The following is a 14,450-nucleotide window of genomic DNA, read 5'->3' on the forward strand; positions in this document are numbered from 1 at the left end:
ACCAGATTATATTTTTAGTCCCAAAGCAACATTTTTAAAGAAAAATATAATTTTAGAAAACTTTGAAATAAATATTTACTTTTGAGACTCCTTTCTATGGCATTGGCAATAACTCCTGAGAAACCAACAGTTGTTTGTTTTCAGCCTGGATAGCTAGTATGCTAACAAACAGGTTGCTATACATAAGTAATCAAGAAAACCTGAAAATAATTAATACTATAAATTATAATTTGCTTTTAAATGTGTAGCTAAGCTATTCATACGCAGCTGGTCAGCCAGTAGGAGGACTGAAACAGCTGTGCATCCCCACATCTGATCCTGCTGAAGTCACACTAATGTATGATGAAGTCAATTAAGTTACTCCACTTTAAGAGAGGCATGAGATCAGAATAAGGCTCCAGCTCAGCAAATATGTAATTCTTTACAAATTATTAAATTAATATGAATGAGAGGCACATTTAGTTGTCTAAGCCCTCTCTACACATGCACATAAATTCAGGAGGTGTGACTGTGGAATTGCACATTAAATCCAATCATACCTTATTACTGGAGTAAGGGGAACTTGCTCCTTGGCTCCCCTTGCATTGGCAAGAAGCAGGCTCCTACAGCTGGGAACCCCTTTTGCTGAGGCAGTTTCCAGCTGTGAGGGCCATGTGCAGCTGGCACAGAGTCCTGTGCCTCATGGGGCTCTTGGTCCTAGCTGTGTGTGTGGTGCAGCAGGGACCAAAAGCCCCATTAGATGCAAGACTCTCAGTCCTGACTGTGCTACATAGGGAGCTGGGACCGAGACCCCTGTCTCAGGTACAGGCCTCAGCCTCTGCAGCCATGTGCAGCCATGTGCAAGCAAATTAAAGCTGGATAGAAACCAGCTATCAAGTTATTACACACTTTCAAGCAATAGCTTTATAGTTGGCTGGACTTTTAAAGTCGTAGTTAATTTGCACACATAGCCCATCTATGTTTATTGCACAGTTACCAAGGTAATTGCACAATAGATGTAACATGGAGAGAGGGCCTGAGTGTGTGTACAACGGTTAGCTGCACCTGGTCTATGTCGACATGGTTTACTTTAAGCTGCATGACAAGACTAGGAGGAGTGTGTACAGCCATTTGCTGGTGTTAGGAGCTGTGCAGGGCATCTGGTGCAAGTAACTCCAGGTGGGGAGAAAGAGGAGGTGGGATGGGGGGTGGAGGCTCTGTGGGAGGTAGGGTGGTAGTGGGTCCACGGGGGAGTTGTCTGTCCAGTCAGGGTTGGGCGGGAAGGATGGGGGAAGGAAGAACAGAGCCCTAGGGCTGCGCTCCAAATGCGTACAGGCATTTTATAGATTCGTGAAGCAGATCCAGACCCTGGGATGGCTGTGATGCCCCCTGGTGACCAAGCAATTCCTCTTCTACTCCAGCTCCTTGGGGACCCTCCCTTCTTACCTTGCCTGTTGTGCCTTGATGAAACTTGTATAATGTCTAGGGAGGCTGCCCCAGGGTCCCAGAGTACACCTCAGTTTTTAGCCGGCTGGTACTTCCCATACCCAGCTGGCCCCAGCCTTGCCCCCTCAGGCATCAAGCTATGGCCCTCTTGGCCCTATCAGCGCATCAAGGCACCAGCTGCTTTATGGGCTATATTCTTGGCCTCTGTCCTCCCCTACAGCCACGCCCATGCCGTACTATATTAATTTGGAGGGGGGCCCATGGCTCCAGTGCAGCTTTTGGCCTTCAGACTGTGTAGCTTTGCCCAGGCTTTAGTTTTCCCAGCCGTGCCCCTTCTATTCTGGCTGAGCCCCTCAGCCCAGGTCCACTGCCCCAGGCCTTGGCTCCTGGGCCTCAGCTCTGTCTCACACTCACAGGCTCCAAGGCCCTGGCCCTGTTCTGCACTCGTGCTGCAGACCTCTGACCCCAAGCCAGGCTCCTTTTACTCTGTATGGCCTTGGCCCTCCCAGCCTTTGTTTAACTCACCTAGCCCTCAGCCCTTGGAGTCCCAGACCCCAGGCTAGGCTACAGAGTGCCCCACTAGGCAACCCTCCATGGTGTCTTTCCTACCCTACAGCCACAAGCCAGACCTCCAGTACCAAACTTAAATGCAATGCAACACAAATACAAGCAGCCACTTCCAAACTAGAAGTCTTCCCCACTTTGGGTCAATGTCACTGTGTAAGCCATATTTCCCATGGAGCCTACTCCTCCCAGCTCTCCTGGGTAGCTTGAATGCCTGGTAGTCAGTTTCCCACAGCTCTCCCAGGAGCAGCATGCAGGGCCAAACTACCTCCCTGGTTTCAGGCACTGGGCTTATGAAGACCCAAATCACTGTCCCTTCCAGTCATATGACCCCATAGCCACACGTACAAGTTTCTTCCCCTTTTGCCTAATGGCCAGCCTGCCCTTCCCTACTGCAGCCTAACTCAGCTGCTTGCAGTGTTCACTCTCCAGCTGCATGGCCACCTGTCCCACAGAACAAGCTTTAGCAGAACTAGCTTTTGCTCAGCTGTCAGCCCATCCAGCAAGGTTGGCCCACTGCACTTTCCCCTTAAGGTAACAAGAGCCTCTAGCTTCCTGTTACAACTGGGTTAACCCATTCCCAATTTAAATTAGATCACCTCCTCAGGTGAACTAACTTAGATCGGGCCTGCCATTTTTTTAAGTCCTCTAAATGCCTTCACATATAGGCAATGAGATGACCTAACTCTAGCTAGCCATTGATGTAACAGTGGAGATACCCTAGGAGTACATTCCTATGACTGAAAGAGGTAAGAGAACTGTAAAATAGAATCAGGAGGTTTTAGTGCCTCTACTCATATAAAAGGTGCCCCAAATGGCTCCAAGGGCTAGGGGTGAAATCAGCTACACTGGAGTCAACAATGGAGTTTTGCCATTGCCTTCAATAGAGCCAGGATTTCACTTCAGGTGTGTACAGGGTCTGAAATAGAAATCAATAGGGCTAGTCTCTAAAACCATGTGAAAAGGCTGATTAAAATCACAGCATTTTTCCTTAGCTGAATCAGACATGAATTTTAAAAATGTTTTTGGTTTCATCTGAAAAAAAAATGTCTATAAAGTGAGCTGATGCTTTTTCCTTGATGCTTAGTCTACTTAGAAACTCATAAAATATATTTGAAATAGGTCCTGATTACAATATTTAATAGTCCCTTACAATCAGGGCACATAATCTGCATGTTTCTATATGCTAATTTTCTTTTAAGTAATGTAATGGAACCAGTGTTTATCTCAACTAAGAGTCCAAAAGTCTATTTTTATGAATATCAAGTTGTTACTGAGTATATTTGAAGAAGTTGAGCACAAATGCTATATTTTTGCTAGAGGCAAGAATTATTGTGTCTTATGTCTTCTAATCTAGTGGACCAACTGCATAGTTGGGAGGGACTTTAAAGCTGTTTACAGTTAGGTCCACTAAAATACTTCACCCACAAAAAAGTCCTAGTCTCTTGCATTTTTCCTGGACCACCATGGCTCATCCCAACACCGCCACATTTTTTAGATGTTTTCCACAGAACCATTATTCTAAAGACCAACCACAAAAAGATTTTACTTTGCAAAAGTAAAATTTTAACCATTAACCAACATAGGCCTGGAACTTGGGAGACCAGGCTCAGTTGCCAGCTCCACCAGAGATTATCCTGGCCAACTTTAGACAAATCATTTGATCCCTTTGGACTTCAGTTCTCCACCTATGAAACAGCAGAAATAATACAACACCCTTGTGAGATAGCGAGGTGAGGAAAGAACCTAGGAAGATTGCGAGGCACTCGGCTAACTATAAATAGTTATAGTTACAAGGCATGGGCAGAAAGGGATGTGTGATTGCAATAGGGTTAAATGCCCCATTAGGGTTAAAAGCAGGTTAAACCAGTGATTCTCAACCAGGGTGCCAGGGAGCCTTAGGGTGCTGCAGGAACCTTAGACAGGTGTCACAGGAAGTGTGAGACGATAAGCAGCTAAGGGCAGGCACAGGCTCTCCTCTCCCTGCACTGCTGCTTCCTGGGCCCCAGTGTCTGGCCCCTTTGCAAAGATAAAAGCACTGTAGCAAAGGAGTTAGTTTTCAAAATGAGGGCTTCTCAGTTCACAAAGGTTACAGAGGTGCCTTGTATCGAAAAAAGGCTGAGAACCACCGGGTTAGGCTATACAAAGTTCTAAGCCTCTTGAAAAGCCTATTTTGTTCTCTTTGAATACAACCTGCTTTTTTTCCATCTCTAAATTGCCTTTTTCCTTGTTTTCTGCATTAGGTATGCCCGTTGTCTGCTCTTTCCTTTGGGCTTTTTTTTGGCAGAACCTCTTGGCCACCCCCTCATTGTTAATTTTAGGCATAGACTTTTCTAATTTGATGTTTTTTAAAGCTGTTTTGTTGAACCTCATTACACTGAAATTTATATCCTCATATTTCCTGAATTGCACAAGTTTTCCTGAGATGAATACCGATTTCTTCACTGTTTCATGCTGACCCTTCTGATCGGCCTGATGGCAAAGGTAACTCAGCAGCTTAATCTTCAGTAGTAAAAACTCTTGTTAAGTCCTGATGCAACATGGCTTGTACTTTGGCCACACTGACTCCTACGCAAATTTAGCATCAGCATCTTACAAAAAAGGGAATTTATAGAAATATTACTTTATTGCTTTTGAAAATGGACACGTGTTTTAATTTTCCTGTAGCTTCCACAGCTTTAAAAAGCATTTTTTTTAAACTTTCACTGCTCTTGTGGAGATAATTCTCTTCCTCTCTGTTGCTGTGGGAAATGGCTTATTTGGTATAGTGATCTTGTTCTGAGCCTGCAGCCTTATTTCACAGTGAAGGTTACTCATTTAGGAATATATTTTTCTCTATGCCCATCTCTTTGGTATTTGCTTAGTTTACATCAGGCTGCTTAGCTGTTCTTTAACATATTCCTGTTCTTCCCAGACAGCAACTTCTGAAGGCTGAGAAATCCAAATATTTCATCTTTCCCTATGCAGGAGTCTCACCACGACTATGACATGTTGTAATGCAGTAGGGGAGCACAAAGGCCAAGGGATGGTGTGGTAGAGAACCAGAACTAAGCCTGTATGGATTAGTAGTAGGTGGCCTCCAGCCCATCATCTCTATACTACTCAGCCATATAAAATCCACTCAGCAAGCTGTAATTCAAATGGAGCCCCCAAAACTTAATATAGTATGATGGCTGCCTTTTAGAAAATCAGCTGTAATGGGGAGGAATGGGTAAAATGCAAAACAGCTGCTTTCAGTATGTAATATTTGGATAAAATGGATGGAACTCACAGTAGATTCTAAGGAGAGAAGATAAGTCTTGTCTTCGCTTATTCTGTGGCCTGAATTTAGCCTAACATTGCACCAGAAGTTTGAAATTCTGCTCCTGCACATTTTAAGAACTGCAACAGGGGTCAGCAACCCCTTGCACATGTGCTACAGCAAGGCACGTGAAGTCATTTTGCTTGGCATGCCACAGCCAGCCTGGGCTATGGGCAACTGCTGTTGGCCATGGAGCCCAGGCTTCTCGCAGCAGGCGGCGGGGAGGCTGCAAGCCCTGCTGTGAGTAGCCCGGCAGGCAGCATCTGGCCAGAGCCTCGGCTGGATGTGGCAGGCAGCCAGGACACTGCAAACACCTGCGCTGGGCTCCGGAGACCTGGCCAGGCTCCATGGCAGCAGCAGCTGCAGGCGCATCTTGTGGTGGACACTGAAGGAGGAGCTGAGGTTGCGCTGCCCCAGGCCCCTTCCCAGCTGTGTGCCCCGAGGCGTGTGTGCAGCTGCCACTGCCATGGAGCCCAGCACAGCTGCTTGCAGCCTCCTGGCTGCCTTCCACAGCCCACCCAGGCTCCAGAGTGGCTGGCAGGCTGCAAACAGCTGCACAAGGATCAGGCCCCTCGCAGCTCCCCTGCCGTCTGCCTCTGGCACACCAAATCAGGTCATGGGTTGCGTTGGGATGTTTTTGGCACTCCAGCCAAAAACACTGCTGATCCCTGTATTATAATCACAGAAACTAAATCACAGATCCCATTTGATGTCTTCAGGTTTCTATTATCTCCTGCATCATGCAACTGATGATTAAATGGAGCTTCTATCTTCATTTATAGCACTATTTCTCAAATAGTGCCATTATTCTCCAATCCCCAACAAAATTAAATATTACAACTTAGACTTTACTGTAGAGTGTAAAATGCCTTGCTTCTGACCACAGGATTATAATTCCACTTCCAAAGCAATCTAAATCAGATCTAGCTGCAAATCTTACAAACATTATCACTGTAAATTGTTAGTGCAGTTTCAATTACTTTTACAAAATACCATTTTAACTCAAATTTAACGAGGTTTTCTTTCCTATTTGGCATGGTGAGGAAAACCCCTTCATCTGAGATTCGAGTACAGGCCAAGCCGCTGTTGTGGCTCCAGATGGGGCAGGGTGGCTCATACAGCAGGTGAGGGGTACATGGAGCGGAAGGAGCACAGGGAGAATGTGAGGCAAGGGAGCACGTGGTGCTGAGGGAAACACAGGGAAGGGGCATATGATGTGGGGCAAGTATGGGAAAGGGATGTGCAAAGCAAGGATAGTGAAGGGAAGGGACATAGCTAAGGGGGCATGCAGTGCAGGAGGAAGTGCTGTGGCCCCAGCCCTGAGCTTGGCCTGGGGTGGAGGCAGGAGCCAGAGCCACTGGCTGAAACAGCTGGGTGTTCCGTACCCCAGTGGAGACGGAGCCAGAGCAGCTTCAAAGATGGGGGAGGGGATGGGGGAGCAGGCATTGAAGCGGGAAAAATGGCAGGAGTGGAGAAACTGGAAGGGTAGGTGGCAAGGGGCAGGCATGGGGTGGAGTAAGTGGTAGGCGGGGGAACAAAGGGCATAGGCAGGGCAGGCTGCCTGGCCCAGGCTCTGCTTCCCCTGTAGCAGTTATGGGGGGGATGTTATAATAGAAATGAGAACAATTAAAATTTTTTTCATGTCTAGAATCAAATAACAGGGGGGTCGTCTTAAATTCAGAGCCATCTTGGACTTGGGGCAATACATGGGATACAACTCAGAGAACACAGAGCAAATGGGGGTCCAGGAGGGTTGGAGGTATCTCAAGGGAGTGATCCTTGGGGCTCAAAAGGAGTCTATCCCATTATGTAGGAAGGGAGGTAAGGGGGCAAAAAAGCCCCCTTGGCTGGACAGGGAACTCCAGGAGAGTCTGGGGGCAAAGAAAGAGATGTATAGGCAATGGAAGCAGGGAGCAGCCACCAAGGAGGAATATATCTCCCTGGCGTGATATTGCAGGGAATCAGTTAGACAGGCCAAGGCGGGGCTTGAGCTCAGACTGGCTTCAACAATCAAGGACAATAAAAAGTCCTTCTTCAGATATATAGCGGGCAAAAGGAAAGCTCAGAACAACATAGGGCCCCTGCAGGACAAATCAGGACAGTTGGTGGTTGACGCGAGGAAAAAAGCAGAGCTCTTCAATGAGTTCTTCACTTCAGTATTTCTATGTACTGACCAAGCCAATTCCCCCACCTTGATCACTGACAGATGTCCACATGGCACCAGTCTGCCTACGGTTAGTTGTGAAATAGTTAAGGAGCTCCTGGAGGAGCTGGATGGGTACAAGTCAGCAGGCCCGGATGACTTCCATCCACGGCTGTTGAAATAATTGGTCAGTGTAATAGCTGAGCCACTGGTACAGCGGTTCGAGCACTTGTGGTGCTCCGGCCAGGTCACTGAGGACTGGAGAAGGGCCAATGGTGCCCATTTTCAAGAAAGGGAGAAGGGATGAGCCAGGTAACTTTAGACCAGGCAGTCTTACCTCTGTTTCTGGGAAAATACTAGAGAAAATAATCAAAGAACACATTTGTGCAGGCCCAGCAGGGGAAACGATGCTGAGGGGAAACCAGCACGGGTTTGTCACAGGTAGATCCTGCCTGACAAACCTTGTAGGTCTTCTATGACCAGGTCACACACTGCCTAGACGCCGAGGCTGATGTCATCTTCCTGGACTTTAGGAAAGCCTTCAACACAGTTTCGTACCCTATCCTCATTGGGAAGCTAGCAGACTGTGGAGTGGATGCCTACATGGTCAGGTGGGTGGCCAACTGGCTTAGGGACTGCACCCAGAGAGTGGTGGTGGATGGTTCCTTCTCAGCCTGGAAGGAGGTGGGCAGTGGGGTCCTGCAGGGTTCGGTCCTCGGACTGATATTATTCAATATCTTCATCAGCGATTTGGATGAGGATGTGGAGAGCACCCTCTCCAAGTTTGCTGATGATACCAAGTTATGGGGCAAAGTTAGTACACCGGAGGGCAGGGAGAAGATTCAGGCCGACTTGGACAGGTTGGATCAATGGGCAGAGAGAAAAAGAATGCAATTTAATAAAGATAAATGTAAGGTACTCCACCTGGGAAGGAGGAACCCCCAGCACACTTATACGTTGGGGAGTGTCCTTCTCGGCAGCTCAGAGGCAGAGAGGGATCTTGGAGTCATAATTGACTCCAAGATGAACATGAGCCGGCAGTGTAACAAGGCCATCAACAAGGCCAATTGCACCTTGTCGTGCATTAGCAAGTGCATGACTAGTAGAACAAAGGAGGTGATGCTCCCCCTCTATGCGGCACCAGTCAGGCCGCAGTTGGAGTACTGTGTCCAGTTTTGGGCGCCGCACTTCAAGACAGACGTGGGGAATCTCGGGAGGGTTCAGAGGAGGGCCGCTCGAATGATTAGTGGCCTTCATGATAGACCCTACGGGGGGAGGTTGAGAGAGCTGAATCTCTTCAGCCTTCACAAGAGACGGCTGAGGGGAGATCTTGTGGCCGCCTATAAATTTATTAGGGGAGGTCAACGGGGAACAGGGGAAACGCTGTTTACTAAGGTGCCCCAGGGAGATACTAGAAATAATGGTGTAAACTAGTTGAGAGTGGATTTAGGTTAGATATTAGGAAGAAATTTTTCGAAGTAAGGGTGGCCAGGATCTGGAATGGGCTTCCAAGAGAGGTGGTGCTATCAGCTAGCTTGGAAGTCTTCAAGAAGAGGCTAGATAGTCACCTGGCTGGGGTCATCTGAACTCGGTCCTCTTTCCTGCCAGGGGCAGGGGGTCAGACACAATAATCCACTGTGGTCCCTTCCGACTTTACAATCTATGAATCTATGTGCTGCAACACGATGTTGCTTTACAACACTATATTAGGAAATTAACCGTTTTTGATATGCTGCATACATGATTACACTATACAGAAAGCATACATATATGTATTATCTCTGTAAGTTACAGTTACTGTATCTGTAAACCAAACACAGATGGATTTTATGATTGCCTGTACTAGCTACATGTTCATTAATTTTTGTTTACCTGTCCATTAGGTCACTTAGAGGCCTAAGACAGTTCTGTGGTCCTACTCTATGACTATTTATGTTCTTAACGGGCACAGTAATGATGTCATCTGAATTCTTTATACCTTACAAGACAGAAGAATATGTATTTTTATTGAAGAGCCTATGAGCACTCCAGAGTGGCAATGGGCTAAACTAATTTGAAATTTTACTCCTAACACTATAGTTCTGGCCTACCAATAATGGTGAATAAGTAGGTGCTCACATATCTCTATTGTTCCTTGAAATGATAACCCTGGATAATCAGAGTGGGAATAAGTAAGAGACAGATAAGATCAATAAACCTCCTTTCCTCTGGGCCCTCCTCTGACTGGAAGCTGTAATTAGATAACATACAATGTTTTGCCATCGATAGTTGACAAATGCACTTTCATAATATGTTAAAAATTCACAAACAGCTCTTTAACGCGTCCTTTAAAATTACTTGTATTCCAAAATTACTTTAGCGGGATTTTTTTTGGCTCAGCAGAAGGAAGATGCTTTTATTTCTGGCAACATACTCTCTCCCAAATGCTTTGGCTAGATGGATGAATGGGTGAATATCTGAAGGTGTAAGTGAAAATATAAAATAAATTATAAATAGACAGCGCTGTCAACAGAAAAGTAAAGTGTGAGCCTCTAAATCATACAAGAACTGAAGAGATGCTTTTGTAAGTGTTTGGAGCATCTCACCATACTTTTAAGTTGATATGCCTAAAAACAAATGCCATTTTGCATCTTCTGTCTTAATTTTCCCCCTGAAATTCTTGCTCTCTTTCTGTATGCTGTTTCTGTATTACTACAAATGCCCTAATGAACCACAGAAACAATTGTCTGGGATTTCTATTACTTGCTGCAATGATCTTATAGTTAGTATTTATCTTTTACACAGAAAAGTAATAAATAATAATTACTTTGCTGCTATGAAAGCTACCTAGGTCAGACATAAATTAGACTGAGCCACAATACAGCAACTGCACTGGGAGGAAAGAAATCATATAATCTTAACTTACATGTTTAAGAAAAATACTCCTCCCACTATCAAGGAGGTGACATGCAAGATTAGGAGGAAATTTTAATTATTTTCACCATACCTTAAAACAGGGTATTGATTTCCCATCATTAACACACAGATTACTGGAGCTCTGATAGGTCTCAGAAAAATCCCTGGCTGAATAAACTGAACAACAGTTTGGGGATATTTCTCTGCTGAAAAAGTTCATTCAGCCTCTGAATTCATCTTTGCTAGGAGGGACTTGAGCTCACAAATGCTAAGTACAGATGCTCAGGGAGATTAGGGGAAGTTAGATTGCGTTAAAAATGGCCAAGGTAATCTAACTTGATTTGCCCAGGAGTGCACCCTCCACTTGGAACCCTAGTTAGGTCGATCTAAGTGTGAATTGTACAGAAATTCCAGGAAGGTTAGATTGGTCTAAAAATGGCTGACTCAATCCAAGTTAACCCTTCTCTGAGACAGGCTCTCTTACATTGAGTTGTCTATTTTTAGACTCATCTAACTTTCCCAAACTTTTCTACAATTCACAGCGTAGCTCCAGGGCTGGGAAAAGCCCAGCTTCTGGCCTCAGTCCCAGGGCTGTGCTTTTCCTACCTGCTCCCTGGATCCTCTCCCCTGCAGCAGTGAGTGCCCCCCTCCCCAACACCCCCCACCCCACAAGTTGCTCATGATGTTGGTTTTATTAGCATATGCCAATGCCAGGAGCTAAGGAAGTAAGTCCCAGTGTGTGGGGGGGAGGTAGGTTTGCAGGGGGGCTGGAAATCAGGGGGCTACAAATAGCCTTTGGTGTCCCCAAGCCCTCCCCCACAGACCCCATGAGCCCCCCTGATCCCACCAAACCCTCCTGGATCCCATCATTCCCCCATGGACCCCACCTGCTCCCCGATCTCCCCGCAGATCCTGTTTGTCTCCCTGATCACTCCTGTAGATCCTGTCTGCCCCCCCCCGCCCAATCCTCCCACGGGCGCTGTCTGCCCCCTGGATCCCTCCCACGGGCTCCACCTTCCCCACTGATCCTCCTGTGGACCCCCCCGGTCCCTACCAAGCTTGTTTACCCCTCTCTCCCAATCCTCTCATTCCGATTTACCTTAGATTGGGTGACTATTTTTAATTTGATCTAACCTCCCCGAATGTCTGTGTACTCAGCCAAAAAACCTGGAAGGATTCCACCCATTAAAATGACACCAACTGAAGAACAACCTACTATTAGTATATGCTGCCTCACTGAGGAAATTAGTCATGGGTTAGAGAACTCCAAAATGCACCAACATTTACTTTCCCTGGAACAAACAATAAAAGTCCAAAACTATTGTACCGAACAAGTAAGCAGTAAACATGAAAGCATATAGGATTATTATACCTCTTGTCTCTGTTTAATTTGAATGAAATGGTCTCTGACCCAGTCATAAAGAAAGGGCCGGAAGGTCATCCAATAAAACTGTTGTGTATAGGGGGATTACTGCTAATAGGGTATGCACATTTTCTCTGTGCAACAGTTATTGGCAATTTCCAAAGCAGTGCTACTTAATGAAATCAAAACACTCCTATACCAGATATCTCCTGCTGTTTGCCTGCTGCTGCTCTATCTGCAGAACTCATCACATGGTAGTTGTTTACTAGGAATAGTTTGGAAAAATTAATATTAGATTCCAAAGTACAGTTTCTTTGCTAGTGGTCTCCTTTCACTCCCTTCCCTTGTATTTTAGGGTTACACCTTCCTTCACAGTTTGAAAGTCACCAGAGAACGGATGCTAATGAGAACATACTGATGACAACTCCTGGTCAGTTCTATTTCTAAGTAATTTAGTAAGGTAACTCTTCACAAAGAGCCATCTGTAGAGCTGGGAATGTCGCTAATCCAGGAGAACAAGGAAGCTCACTGGACTCTGGCCACCATTTTATAAAACCCTTTGCAGCAGTGAGGTATGCATCAGAGCTCAGATAACCCTAGCAGCATTATCTGCATATAAATCTTTCTACTCTCTGACGCTGGTAGACACGGCACACGTGGCATGTGCTTCCTATGTATATCTGAACAGTTGTTTTCATGTTGTTTTGATGAAATTTTCATCAAACCCATTTCAATCTATAACGTAGTTTTCTTCGTTTGTATATACATTCAGTAATATCCCTCTTGACTTTATAATAAATTTTCCTGGGCTTTTATGATTGCTTTCAATATACTGAAACAAAATATGAGACTAAGTTATGAATACAGGTCTTTTTTCCTATAATTCATTTATATCTTGAAACAAGGGCCTGCAATTCAATTTCTTTTCTGTCTCTACCTATTTCCTTTCTTTAGACAGGAAAGCTTGCCTTATCATTGTCCAATTTCAATAATTCAGCAGTGTGTTTGATAAGACTTTATTTCCTACAGTATTATATTAAGACCAGATCTCATATATATAGCTGTTTTTTCTTTCTGCAGTGATGCAAGTTGAAAATTTTTGTTTACTTGATAAGTTCAGCACTAAACTCCCTACATACCAATACTTATCCCTTTCACTGCATCATATAAACCATATCATCCACATTTTGTACCTATAGAAAATCAGTTCATGCATCAAATTATGATTATACATCTAATAAAGTAGTAGTTTTCCATGCATGCCTGAATTTTCAGAGCCCAGTCTCATTAAACAAATAATAAAGCAAACAACCACTCCCCATAACCCCCCCCACCAAAAAACCCAAACCAAAACACAACAAAAACATCCTTTCAGTACTAGCAATAATAAAAAAACTTATTTTTCTCCTTGTATCCTGAAGGAAACATAGAACCATACAACTTGAGTTGAAGCCAGGCCACACAGCCTTCCCCCTACAAAACTACATCCCTTTCCCCCCCAACAGCTAGATTGGGGCCAGGCCATGCCCCCTCCTTGCCCCTATAGGGCTGGATCAAGTCCCTTTCTCCCTTGGGGCCAGGCTACACCTAACTCCCCTCCATACAGCTGGATGGGGCCTGCTATGCCCGCTCTGGGCACCAGATAAGGACCACCGGCTGGATCTAACCCGTGAATAGACTGGGCACTGTCGATCTGGCCTGCTGGGCAAAAAGGCTGAACACCACTGGTCTATACCATTGCCTTCTATGTAAAGAAAGGGATATGTTATATGGAAATTATATTGTTCCATCACATGTTCCTGGTTCATTCTTAGTTTTGGATGAAGCAGTGTGGGCAGCCCTGGGTGCGTATTCATGAGTTGAAGAGGAATTCCACAGAGGCCAGGGCAACTACAAAAAGGGACAGCTGTCACATGGTGGTTCTAAAACCCACCTTTTTTGGCAGCATGACACACTCAGGTACCATCCTGCCACTAGCTTATCCCTTAACTGTCCTCCCAACTCATGGCAGTCAAAGGTACAGAGTGAAGGTCATTGCTAGAACTGTCAACATGCTCGCTCATTGGAATCCTCAAAATTACTTCTATATTTTTGCTACTGAACAGCTCTTCTAGACTTTTTCCCAGCTCTTTCTCCACCCTCTAATCAACCAGACTGGGCTAGATTTTGAGACTTACATCCTCTCTTGTGCCTAGCAATAAATAAAGTGATCTGACTCTCTATAAACTGCTTCATCCAACACTGAAATGCAATCATATCTAGGCATCTAGACTATACTCAAAACAAAAGTACAGAACAGCTTAATGCATGAAGAAGTGTATCATATCCAATGAAATGGGTTTTGGTGATCATGAGTTTGTGTGAAGTCCACAGCTCTACTCTCCATAAACCCTTCCTTCCACCCCCAATATTTGATAATATTACTACAGGAACAGTAACTGGCTACTACAGTCACTGTCTTTGCCCTTTTAGATAACAGACTTATAAACTTTTCATTTCACTTTCCCAAGTGGATGATTTAAGTTTTAATTAGGGTTTTGTGTTCTTTGTTTACTTAGCTCTGCAGCATGCTGAAAGATCTGTCACAGCATCATTGATTTCTGTAAAGATTCATTAAAAACTTGTTTAACATTGTTCACAGACCTGATAACACTTGAACAGGTAGTCTACCTCAATGATAACAAAGACATTCACTCAGCCATTTTAAATTAATGATGCGCAAGCCTGGATGTTGGATTTAAAAGACGATGCTAATGGGG

General features: G+C 45.0%; 1 protein-coding gene across 3 annotated transcripts in view; it reads right to left on the bottom strand.

The window, feature by feature from the left end:
- Positions 1-14,450, bottom strand: part of FER (FER tyrosine kinase) — a 363,406-nt gene that overhangs the window by 21,085 nt on the left and 327,871 nt on the right. The window lies entirely within an intron of this gene.

This window comes from Alligator mississippiensis, chromosome 3 (genome assembly GCF_030867095.1).
Source record: "Alligator mississippiensis isolate rAllMis1 chromosome 3, rAllMis1, whole genome shotgun sequence".
Taxonomy (NCBI): Eukaryota; Metazoa; Chordata; order Crocodylia; family Alligatoridae; genus Alligator; species Alligator mississippiensis.